Source organism: Eucalyptus grandis, chromosome 1, assembly GCF_016545825.1.
Source record: "Eucalyptus grandis isolate ANBG69807.140 chromosome 1, ASM1654582v1, whole genome shotgun sequence".
NCBI lineage: Eukaryota > Viridiplantae > Streptophyta > Magnoliopsida > Myrtales > Myrtaceae > Eucalyptus > Eucalyptus grandis.
In genome coordinates, this window is record NC_052612.1 from 13,455,255 (window position 1) to 13,467,337 (window position 12,083).

General features: G+C 37.2%; 1 long non-coding RNA gene across 5 annotated transcripts; it reads left to right on the forward strand.

Annotated features, from left to right (window-relative positions):
* Positions 1-635: 635 nt before the first annotated feature.
* Positions 636-8,835, forward strand: LOC108958995. Of its 5 annotated transcripts, none has more exons than XR_005548482.1 (3): positions 636-6,052; positions 6,176-7,237; positions 7,732-8,835. It is a non-coding gene; the product is annotated as an uncharacterized LOC108958995 (long non-coding RNA). The 5 variants fall into 5 exon arrangements; XR_005548479.1 differs by having other exon boundaries at positions 636-5,591; positions 5,728-6,052; positions 6,176-8,832; XR_005548483.1 differs by having other exon boundaries at positions 636-4,695; positions 5,402-6,052; positions 6,176-8,832.
* Positions 8,836-12,083: the final 3,248 nt, after the last annotated feature.

Genomic DNA, 12,083 nt, shown 5'->3' on the forward strand with positions numbered 1-12,083 from the left:
ACACTTGTGATATGGGATATTGATATCAGTTATTCACTAATATCATGGCAAATCAGATTATCCATGTCTACATTCAATTTTTTTTGGTTCACTCTGGAGCTCTCTTCTGGATGCTCTTAATTTTATCTTCTCCTGATCTATATTTGCCTCACAAATGGTTTTCTATGTCTTGTTATTGTCATCGTGAATTACTTGGCCACAAGTTTCCTCAATCCCTGCACATGGTTTCTCTAATTACTCTACAAAACTTGCCAAGCAATACCGATTTCTCCTCAGGAAGCTGGCATTGATAAACCTTCAAACTATATCCGCAGGAATCATGAATGTGGGAATTTGGATGATGTGGATGATGGTTAGGATGGTTTTGTCAACTTTTTTTATGCCTACTCTTTGATTGAGATGGTATGCTGTTGTTTCTTTGGGCAGGTTGTATGATGTTGGAGCTATGCATAAGTTAGTTGATGCTGAATTTGAGGATAAACAGTTCTCAAGACCTCACATGGGAATTCATGCTTCCTGCACAGGATGTGTGGAGCTGTTCCGGTTTGTTGTCTATCAGTTTTTTCCTTTGTCGAGCAAACTTTTGTGACTTTATATATTAGGATAACTACGTCAATTGTGATTGGCAGCATATAGATCAAGCATAACTGGGCAGATCTTTGGACAAACTATAACAGCGGGTTGACAGCAAATCCATCTAAGCATGGTTCCTAGCAGATTTGAGGTCCTGTCTCTTTACATGATCTTGTGTCTTAGGACAAAGTATAAAGGGGGATGGTTCTTAGTTGCGTCAAAGTGTGGTCAGTAGTCTTATTATTAAAAAAAAATTTCAGTTGACTCGATGTCCTATAGCTCATATATCTATACGTTCTTGGTGGAATTTTGACATAGGCAGACTTTGATGACTTCTATGGCTGGTCTGTTTACTCCTCTTCCCTCCAAGGGAATTGACTTTTACTTTGCTTAAAAAAAAAAAAAAAAAAAGAAATTTTGCTTATGCTATCATTTTTGGGAAAAAGTTCTAAGAAAGGAAAAAGTGATTCACGAACTTAGTGTGGGATAAGAAGAAAGTTGGTACTTGTATCACTCATTTTTCATATAAATTTTAGTTTGTTGGAGTAATACAAATGAGATTATTGAAAGAAGTCTGTTTAGTTTTGTTGCCTTCTCCACCCTTTTGGATTCAGATTCCAGATATATGCTGAGCCAAAATTTCTGTCAGGAGGCTGTGACTATAGTTGCGCGAGCTGATCATCACAACTGGTATCCAATGATGCAATTAAACTTTCTTTTCACTCCACACTTGATTTCTTTTTTCTGTTTTGGTATGAGGACCTTGGTTGCTTTTTTCCCCATTTATTATTGAGCTGAATGTCATAGCATTCTCTCTTGTCAGCCCTGTGGCTGCTTCCCCATCGGTTGTTGAAGGATAAGATTCTATTTCTCATTCCCCCAACAATCTTCCTCCTGTTAAATGGCTTGCATTACTTGGGTCTTCCCAACTTACATATTTTTGTTGGTCTGTTTCCCGTTATTGAATGGTGTAGAGTCTCTGCAAGGTATACTTTGGTCTTCTGTCAGCCATATTCTAAAGTTATGGTACTGCATCTAAATAATCCAATATATTCACTAGTTACCTAGTTCTCTTATTGAAAATCCTATTGTTGTGCACATAACAAGATTTTATGGATGCTCTCTCATTCTTTTATTGAGAAAAGGAATCAAATCACTAGTTCATGTACTTTGGTTTATAGATTAGAAATTAGGTATAGTTGTTAGTCTCCACTTGGCATTTTGACTATGCTACAACCAATGGATATTGTGCTTTTTTTCCTTCCAAAAAACCTTACCCAGAAACCTTGAAAACATCTTAATGAAATCTTGTACATTTGTGTATGTAAGTGCTATATCCATTCTTCTTGTTATTATCTGTTTTAAACACTGTATATCAACTTCCACTAGTGTACAAATTTATGCGTTTGTTATGTCTCTCTAACTCTATGTTCTACCTTTTTCCTTAGAGGTCAGGAAAGAGGATCTTTGTGCTTCAACTATGGGAAGAGGGAAGGATCTCTTGACTTCGTTTAGTTTTGTGCAGCTTGGATATATTTAAAATAAATGAGGAGGAAGCGTTTATTGCATAGATCTATTTCCTATTCACCTTTTCCATAAGAGTATTGTCTGATTCTACTTGTGCTAGGTGTTGGCTGGATGATGTTATAAGCATCCGCACCTCAACACTTTGGTCAGATATTCTTTTTACATCTCTTTTTATCCAATTTACATATTTCTTTTGTTTTGTGAGTTAAATCTTTTGCGATAGTGTGGTAGACCATCATATTAATATTACTACAAGCCCTTTGTTTAGGCAACTTCACTTTTATGCCTTACATTCCAATTCTTTCTACTGCTTTTTGTTAGAACTTTTAATATTGCTTTCTTCATACATTTTCATTATCAAGCAGTCATATTCCTTGTGTCACAAAACTGATTAGAGAACCCGCAGAAAGTAGAAAGAGAGAAAGAAGGAAGAGAGAAGAAAAAGAGAGGAGGAGAAAGAGAATGTAAAAGAAAGAAAGAGAGGGCTATAGTTTTCTGTAATCACAGAAACCCTACACCCATTGTATTTATATTGAATATAAATTGTATATAACAATAATATCCTTATGTAAGTAAAAAAGGAAATAAAACTCTGATAATAAAGGAAACTTAATAAAGTAACTTAACACCTTGTTCCTTGAGGTTCTTGTCCATATGGATTTTCATGAAGAGCATGCCTTTTGACTAGGCAAAGAGCAGTATCTATGGAAGTACGGTCACCTAAGGTGCAGTGCCCCATTTCTCATGACTGTTGAATACAGATGTCAACTGCATAATCTTTTCCCAGAATAGGATACTAGTGTCTTTGAGAAACGTTTTAATCAGAATGTATGTCTCTTGGTATCCGCCTGCTGTCCAAATAACAATGCCAATGACTGTGATATGGTGGACTTTTCTTGATCAAACCAATCCTGCTTTCGCTTGCTCCATCTTGGCTAAGTAAATGTTTTTCACCACATCCTCTAGTTTGTCTATTTTGATAATTATTGCTGCCTCAATGGTGTGATCTCAATGGTGTAATCAATAAATGCGCTATGTCTGTAGCATAAATGAATCAACAGTCATGTCTCATCTGGATGGCCTTTACCTTTGAAAGTCAATGTGGATCTCTATTTAATCAATGGATGATTACTTTACTGGATGAATTTAGAGAAGTGAATTGTGTACTTTTTTCCAGTTTACTTTTTGGTATTTGCTTATTTTCAATTATGGATAGCACTGTGATTCTTCGCTAGGAACATTGATCTGGCAATTGGACATATTTTGCCTCTCCTTGCTTCTGTGTTTTGTCCTCGTGTTGTTCTTTACCATTTTCCAATTGGGAAATTTGTGTCACCTATACTGAAAATATCAGGGGTGACCTCAGCTGTTTGGCAAAGTCCCTTTGTCATGTTGATCAACTACAAGGTGATGATAGTTTGCAGCTATCAAATGCTGGGATTGCACTTGCTATAAACATGCATGAATTGTACACTTTGCTGTATCAATTGGATGATGTTTGAATATCGTTTAAATAGAATTTTATGGTGGTTTGTTACTTCCCTCAGTTTTTTACAGTCTGTGGAACAAATACTTTACGCGAGACATGCTGCAGAATTAATACTGTATTGTGTTATTGTTAGTTCACAGGGTGGGATATTGTTGCAGGATGACTTATATTGGAGGTTTCAGCATAAATTTGGAATGCAGCGACAACCATAGCAATTGAAGCCTTATTCAGAGCTTCAACTTAGTTATGTATGCTCTATGAATCCATCTAATAACATGACTATCATTTTATATTAAGCTCTCTAGGATCAAATTCTTCAAATTATTTTTTCATCGTCTCTTTCCTCATCTTTTTGGGTCTTCCTTTGGACACACACTTCATAAAGAAGCTTGTGCTCCAGTGGAATTGGTTCAAATTTTTGCCAATCTCTCATTGGGCAGCATCTTTGAATTTTTTTACCAAGAGAATAGTACCTGTATAAATTATATTTTTTTTCTTGCTAGATACTTGCAATGCTATAGTTGTATTGTCCTGACATCAGTAAAACTGATGCTAACGTGATGTAGTATCCAAATTTGTTGCAGGAAGCCAATGATTGTAATATTTGTTGGACTTTACTTGATCGAATGCTGTCTATGCTTGCTCCTGTGTTTAAATCAAGATATTTCTATGCTTGCTCCGTCTGTGTTTAAATCAGGATATTTAATCTTTTATGTTATCCACTAGTTGTCCTATATTTATATATTATTCATTGTTGCAATCTTGTTTCCTTAGAATGAGCTGTTCAATAAATGTGCTCCATTGGTGGCACATACTTGAAGCAACAGTCCTGGTCTTATCAGAACTGCTGTCTTAATTTGAAAGTCTATGTGGATCTACTCGGTCAATGGATGGCTACTTTATTGGATAAATTTGCAGAAAAATGAACTAACTTATTTTTCATGTTTAGTATTTAATATTCTCTTCTTATAAATCCAATTTGCACTTTTCTGATCTTTTTAATTGTTAGAGATTCTTCACCAAGAACATTGAACTGGCAGCTGGATGCATTACACTCCTACTAGAAGTGATTCCCTGGGTTGTTAAGGTCTTAAGCACTCAAAATGGTCACTCCCTTGTCTATGCAGAATTATTTCTGGGTTGTGATTCGGTAGAATCATGTTTAGATTCGCTTGACTTGGAAGTATTTTTGATGTTATGCTTTTAATTAGTTGACGGCATGATTATCAGAAATGCCATTAGATATGGAAGTAAGCACTTATGTCCAGTTTCTGGTACTATTGACAACTTGTAGTGATGCTGAGCACTTCTGTGTTTGCGCTATAGTAACCTAGTTCTTGTTTAAAAAAATGAATGTTCTCGATTAAATTTGCTACCTACCTACCTCGAGTCATATGTATGAAAGCTATCTCTAATTCTGATTTTTAAGTATTTTTTCGTTTTACTCATTTTCCTTCTTGTTGATGCTTACCTTGCAAGGCTACATGGTTTGCACTGTCATTAATCAAAAGAGGCAACAAAAATTGAGAACTAATTGGGATGCCAGTCAACTTATAGATCTTTGTACCAATGAAGAGGTCCTGGTGTATCTTCTTAGCCTTTAAGTGACCTGAATCTGTTGTTGAGAATTTGTCTGCCTATGGTTTTTCTTGACAGGTTGGCTAAGCATGTAATCTCAACTGACTGTGTACTGTTTTTGCGGCCATTTGCTACTCTACTCTTGAGATTTACTTTAGATTTTGAAACATCTGTAATGATTATGATGATGGAGCTATCTGAAGAAGTTTGATGTCTGTATTTGACTTCTTTCAGAATCCCTCATTCTAATTTGAAGTCAAAACTAGACTTTCTCTCTGGATGATCATCTCTTTCTTTGGACGACAAAGTGGGAGATGAGGGTTTTGTTGCTGATTCTGACTCTGTTTATTTGAAGAAACTGGGACTTTCTATTTGCACGTCCTTTATCTCTGGGTTGTCTTGCTGATTTCCAATCTCTAGCCAGGTGCATTGATATGTGTGTCACAGCTCCTTCATTTCTTAATCATTGCTGACAAATTTCAAGCATTGTTGATAATAGAATGCCAGGGATTTTGCTCTTTCTTATATATGGTGGCTTAACTTGGCCTTCGTATATTCAGCCATTGACAGGTGCTTGCTCCAGTTTGGAGAATTCTCTTCAGCTAAGTGTGTCACGTGAAGATGGTATAGGATTCAGTGATCAAAGAATTCAAGCTTGTCAAGTGGGTGAAAGCAGGACACAATAGCGTATAGATGAGTAGCCTAATCATCTTCTTTGTGGATAGGAGCCATCAGCTGAAATTGGATCCTTCTAATATGGATTGTCTATAGCTGCTTGAGAACCCAGATAAATCTGGTTCTATCTTTATTTCAAGGATTAAAGGAAATGCGTGGAATGAGTAGTGTTCTCCTCTTGTAGGTTGGGGTCTTCTTGCTGCAAATCAGGTCGCGTCTCTCATCTTTTTCTGCAAAATTCACTGGATAAACTACAATTGAATTGTGTGTCCAAAGCTATGGGGGCTTTTGAGTTGTGCTTCCAATTTTAGTTGTTGCTTTCTTGGTCATTAGGTAGCACACAATGTTGGGAGTTTGACTTTATGGACTACAGACCAGGTCTGATTGTGTTCCTTATCTCTATCAGACGGTTCTACCTTTCACTTGCGATATGGGATATTGGTTGCAGTTATTCACTAATATTATGACAGATCAGAATCCATGTCTGCGCTTGCGATGAGAAACCCTGGATAGATCTGGTTCTATTTATTTCCAAGGATAAAGGAGATACGCGGAATGTGTAGTGTTCTCCTCTTGTAGGTTGGAGTCTTCTTGCTGCAAATTATGTTGCGTTTCTCATCTTTGTCTGCAAAATTCACTGGATAAACTACAATTGAATTGTGTGTTGTGCTTTTGAATTGTGCTTCCAACTGCAGTCGTTGCTTTCTTGGTCATTAGGTGGGCCACATTGTTGGTTGTTTATGGACTAGAGACCAGGTCTGACTACGTTCATTATCTCTATCAGATGTTTCTGCCTTACACTTGCGATATGGGATATTGATTGCAGTTATTCACTAATATTATGGCAGATCAGATTATCCATGTCTACATTTGCGATGAGCAACCCTAGATAGATCTGGTTCTATATTTATTTTCAAGGATTAAAGGAAATGTGTGGAATGTGTGGTTGGAGTCTTCTTGTTACATTTCTCATCTTTGTCTGCAAAATTCACTGGATAAACTACAATTGAATTGTGGGTGTAAAGCTATGGATGCTTTTGAATGGTGCTTCCAACTGTAGTTGTTGCTTTCTTGGTCATTAGGTTGCGTACACTGTTGGGAGTTTGACTTTGTGGACTAGAGACCTGTTCTGACTATTTTTCTTATCTCTATCAGATGGTTCTACCATACACTTGTGATATGGGATATTGATTGCAGTTATTCACTAATACCATGGCAGATCAGATTATTCATGCCTACACTTGCGATGAGAAACCCTGCATAGATCTCTTTCCACCTTTAATTTCAAGGATTAAAGGAGATGCGTGGAATGTATAGTGTTCTCCTCTTTTAGGCTGGAGTCTTCTTGCTGCAAATCATGTTGCGTTTCTCATCTTTGTCTGCAAAATTCACTGGGTAAAGTACAATTGAATTGTGTGTCCAAAGCTATGGGTGCTTTTGAATTGTGCTTCCAACCTTACACTTGCGATGTGGGATGTTGATTGCAGTTATTCACTAGTACTATGGCAGATCAGGTTATCCATGTCTACATTCAATTTGTTTGGTTCACCCTGTAATCACTATATCAGGGAGCTCTTTCTTCTGGATGCTCTTATTTTAATCTTCTCCTTATCTAAATTTGCCTTGCGAATGATTTTCTATTTCTTGTGTATTGACATTGTGAATCACTTGGCCACAAGTTTCCTCAATCCCTGCACATGGATTCTCCAATTACTCTCCAAAACTCATCAAGCAGTACCGATTTCTCATCAGGAAGCTAGCAATGATAAACCTTCGAACTATATCTGCAAGAATAATGAATGTGGGAATTTGGATGGTTTGGATGTTCTTGTCATCTTTTTTACATCTACTCTTTGATTGAGATGGTATGCTGTTGTCTCTTTTGGCAGGTCATATGATGTTGGAGCTATGCATAAGTTAGCTGGTGTAGAATTTAAGGATAAGCAGTTCTCAAGACCTCGCATAGGAATTCACACTTCCTGCACAGGATGTGTGGAGCTGTTCCTGCTTATTGTCTGTCAGTTTCTTAGTTTGTTGAGCAAATTTTTGCGATTTTGTCGCCTATACTGAACATATCAGGGGTGACCTCAGCTGTTTGGCAAAGTCCCTTTGTCACGTTGATCATGTACAAGGTGATGATAGTTTGCAGCTGTCAAATGCTGGGATTGTACTTGCTGTAAACATGCATGGATTGTACACTTTGCAGCATCAGTTGGATGATTTTCGAATATCATTCAAATAAATTTTATGGTGGCTTGTTTCTTCCCTTGGTCTTTTACATTTTTGTGGAACAAATGCTTCATGTAAGATGTGCACATGACGTGTTATTTTCAGTTTGCAGGGTGGGATATTGTTGCAGGATGACTTATGTTGGAGGTTTCAGCATAAAATTGGCATACAGTAACAACTATAGCAATTGAAGCCTTATTCAGAGCTTCAACTAAGTAGCGTTTGCTGTATGAATCCATCTATATGACATGACTATTATTCTATATTAAGCTCTCTAGGATCAAATTCTTCAAATATTTTTTTATGATATCCTAATGTACCTGCTAGTTAGTCCTATATTTATACATTATTCATTGGTGCAATCTTGTTTCCTGGAATGTACGCTCAATAAATGTTCTCCATTGATGGCACATACTTGAAGCAATAGTCCTGGTCTTATCAGGACTGTTGTCTTTCTTTGAAAGTTGATGTGGATCTACTCGGTCAATGGATGGCTTCCTTGCTGGATGAATCTGCAGAAACGTGAACTAAATCATTTGTCATGTTTAGTGTTTAATATTCTCTTCTTATAAATCCAATTTGTACTTTGGCGATCTTTCTATTACTAGAGATTCTTCACTAAGACATTGAACTGGCAGCTGGACATATTACACTCCTACTAGAAGGGATTCCCTGAGTCGTTCAGGTCTTAAGCACCCACAATGGTCACCCTTCTCCGTGCTTCAAGTTTTTGGTTTTTTTTGGTAAATTTTTTCCAATTTCTACTCTGGGAGTTGGTGTCAAATATGCAGAATTTTTTCAGGGATGTGATTCTTTGGTAGAATCATGTTTAGATTGGCTGGACTTGGAAGTATTTTTGATATTATGCTTTTAATTAGTTGACAACATGGTTATTGGAAATGCCATTAGATCTGGAGGTAAGTACTTACGTGCAGTTTCTGGTACTATTGATGACCTGTAGTAATGCTGAGCACTTCCCAGTTTTCACTATAGTAACCTAGTTCTTGTTTAAAATGGAATGTTGTGGAAGTGAGCACTGTCATTCTGTTTCTGGTACTGTTGACAACCTGTAGTAATGCTGAGCACTTCTGTGAGTTCTTGTTTGAAAATGAATGTTCTGGATTAAGTTTGCTACCTACCTACCTTAAGTCATGTAGCCATATGAAAGCTCTCTAATTCTGATTTATAAGTATTTGTTCGTATTAGTCATTTCCTTCTCATTGATGCTTACCTTGCAAGGCTATATCATTTGCACCGTCATTAATCAAAACAGGTAATGAAAATTTAGAACTAACTGAGATGCCAGTCAACTTATAGATCTTTGTACCAATGAAGAGGTCCTGGTATATCTCCTTCACCTATAAGGGAGCTGAATTTGTTATTGGGAATTTGTCTGCCTATGGTTTTTCTTGACAGGTTGGCTAAGCACGATATAATCTCGACTGACTGTGAACTGTTTTTGTGGCCATATGTCACTCTAAAGTATTGAGATTGACTTGAACCTTCAGATTTTGAAACATCTTTAGGACATATGATTATGGTAATGGAACTACTTGTAGAAGTTTGATGTCTGTATTTGACTTCTTTCAGAATCGCTCTCTTTAATTTGAAGTCTGAACATAGTTCTAACTTTCTCCCTGGATGATTATCTCTTTCTTTGGATGACAAAGTGGGAGAAGAGGTTGCCTTGCCGATTATGATTCTGTTTATTGAAGAAACTATGACTTTCTACTTGCACGTCCCTTATCTCTGGGTTGTCTTGGTGATTTCAAATCTCTAGCCGGGTGCATTAATTTGTGTGCTCTCAGCTCCTTTGTTTCTTCATCATCGCTGACAAAATTCGAGCATTGTTGATAATGAAATGCGAGGGATTTTGCTCTTTCTTACTTATGGTGGTGTAACTGGGCTTAACTGCAACAAGGTATTGCCAATCTAACGTTGCTGAACTGTTCACAAACTTTCTGCATATCCATGTTGCTAAGATTTGGACAGGTTAGTGAGGTCATGTTTCAATCTCAAGTTCACTTGACTTGGCAGAGGTGAGATTTAGAAAGACACATGTCCTCTGTACTAGCTTATGTGCTATGATTCCTGTTTTGGATCATACTTCCAGTGTCACTTTTGTTTTCATATTTGAAAGGAGTTTCTCCAGCACAAGAAACTTTTTGCAGATTATGCAACTATAGTGCCAACCTTAGAATAGGTGGAAAATTGCAGCAAGGAAGGCTATTCTCAACAATGGGGCAGCCATTGAATTTATTAGAGTGCTAATGCTGATAGGTTGGCTAGAGAGAATCCAAGTTGTCTTATTCAAAGAACAATATCTGTTGCGGAGCACATCCTATCTGTTGTTTAAATTCGTCCGCTCTTTTTGAACACTTCTGTTTTCTTTTGCCGTAGTTAAGTGACCATAACATCTAGAAGATAAGAGTTATCGGGCTTTCATTGTGGGGTGGCCAGAGAAGAGCAGAACCAGATCCTTTTGTTGCTGCTCTTTTTACTGGCCGAACCACATAAATTTTCGTGCTTTGTTTCTATACGTGTGGATGGTTTAGGTTAGATGAAATGACAAAGCAGAAAAATGAACAAGACCTTTTTTATGTAGTAGTCTGAACCAAATTAAGTGATGATCTATTGCCTTTTCTGAAAGGTTGAGTTCGGACAGTGAATGGTTCCAATATTATTGATTCTAGTCCCTTCAATTTTCATCAAAATTTACTTCGATGTGGAGTGTCCTTCAATCTGCAATGGTTTTTTCTGGCTGGATAGTAGAGGAACGATTTGCTTGGACAAGATCTTGATTCTTTTGCACTTTCATCTGAGTTCAGTTGGCTTTGGTGAAATGATTTTATTAATCAGATGATTTGTGTACTATAGGTTGTTGTCGAGGAATGATCTGGATCAAATTTTAGAAGTATCTGGCTTTTTGTAGGAACTTAATTTCTTCATTTTCGCATTGCCTCTTTGGAACTCTGTCATGGTCATGCACATCATTTGTGTTCACGCTGCCCCTGTTTACTTGTTTCACGAGCTGTTTACTATTATCTTGGAGTGAGGATGTTGTCCAAGGAATGTTATTGCTTAGAATAATTTGCGGCCTTTTTGGAGGACTGATGATCTATTTTGCGGTCTTGTTTGGTAGAGTTGATGAAGTAGAAGTCTTTTGATCATCATCAGGACGAGGGATGATTGACATTCATTCTCCAGTTTATTATCTTTGTGGAGTGTCTAGATGATTATTGTCCAGTTCTAATCTTTTGACAGCTGATGATCACACGTCTTTTAAAGGGCCTGAGTTGATGATTTTTTGCAATTAAGTTAGGTCCTGCTTATTGAATTTTAGCCAATTATTGGTTCAAATGAAATTTGTCCTCCACATCTTGTCTTTTCGAGTTAAGGTAAAACAATCAGTTCCTAGTTCTCTTTCTTTCGCAAGTCAGAGTTTAGTTGAGGCAACACTGTACCTCATTTGAAGTTGCAGCATAAGCATCAATTCAAAGAACAAGCTCTTCTTGCAGAGTCCTTTCGTGTCTGCAAAGGTCCACACAAGGTCTGGCCTGTTGCTCTTCATTCTCACCTACCCGCTGCAATCACAAATTGGATTCTAGTGAATCATAGAGATAGCATATGCAGGATTGCATGCGTCATGGCTTTTTCCCTAGCCTAGAATTGGCTCCAGCCAGTACATAGTTTGCTGCTCTGCTTTTGTTTTACACGACTTCAGTGTTTTCCTTTGGTATAGAGCATGAGGTGATTTCATGCTCTTTCGGCACAATTAGGTCTTCAAGTTGGTTGGACACTGTCAATGGCTATATATGTTCGGTTTCTTTGGTTATTGAAACTGTGAAGACTTGTTGCTGATAAAATTGAATTACTTCAGTGCATGCTGGTAACATCTTATTTGAAATGTCGAACTTCAGATGTTTATCACGATTTGCATTCTAAAATCTTCTTATTTTGTTTCTATCTCTCGAGCTTGATGCTTACTTGGTCTAATTTTAGAAGCATCTAG